We start from the raw sequence: 576 nt of genomic DNA on the forward strand, positions 1-576 counted from the left end.
ATAATAATAATAATAATAGCACATTTGATGAATTGCAATACCAATCACTCATAACATTAAGTGTAGTATACAGTGCAGTATTGTGAAAGAAATAGCAACACACGTTATAAGTCCGTGTGTATAGCAGATACAATAGTAAGGGTATGGTTAAAAGAGGCGACAATGTAGAATGACTACCATTTAAAGACTGAAATAAAGCTCTTTAAAAGCACGTGCGCTTAATACATCACGGGCATTACCGAATGATCTTTGTTTTATGATTATGTTTAGTTCTCAAACATTAGGGTTCAGTGAAAGACATCAACTGTGTCACTGCAGTATTGCGGTCAGGGTCGTTTTGCAGACGTCCTTTACAGTGCAGTTGTTCATTGTATTCCTGGTATGTACAATGTAATAGAATAACACGTGTTTGACTGCAGCGACGATGCATGAATGCTGCTGCAGTATTTTTTTTATTTTTTATTTTGATTTTATTTTTTTAACTTCAGGAATATCTGGGAAGTTAGACTGCTGTAACGCCCTTACACAGTGTGACGCAGCTGTGCCGGCGGAAAGCCCCTCAGTTCTCTGATTGAT

Source organism: Polyodon spathula, chromosome 8 (genome assembly GCF_017654505.1).
Source record: "Polyodon spathula isolate WHYD16114869_AA chromosome 8, ASM1765450v1, whole genome shotgun sequence".
Taxonomy (NCBI): domain Eukaryota; kingdom Metazoa; phylum Chordata; class Actinopteri; order Acipenseriformes; family Polyodontidae; genus Polyodon; species Polyodon spathula.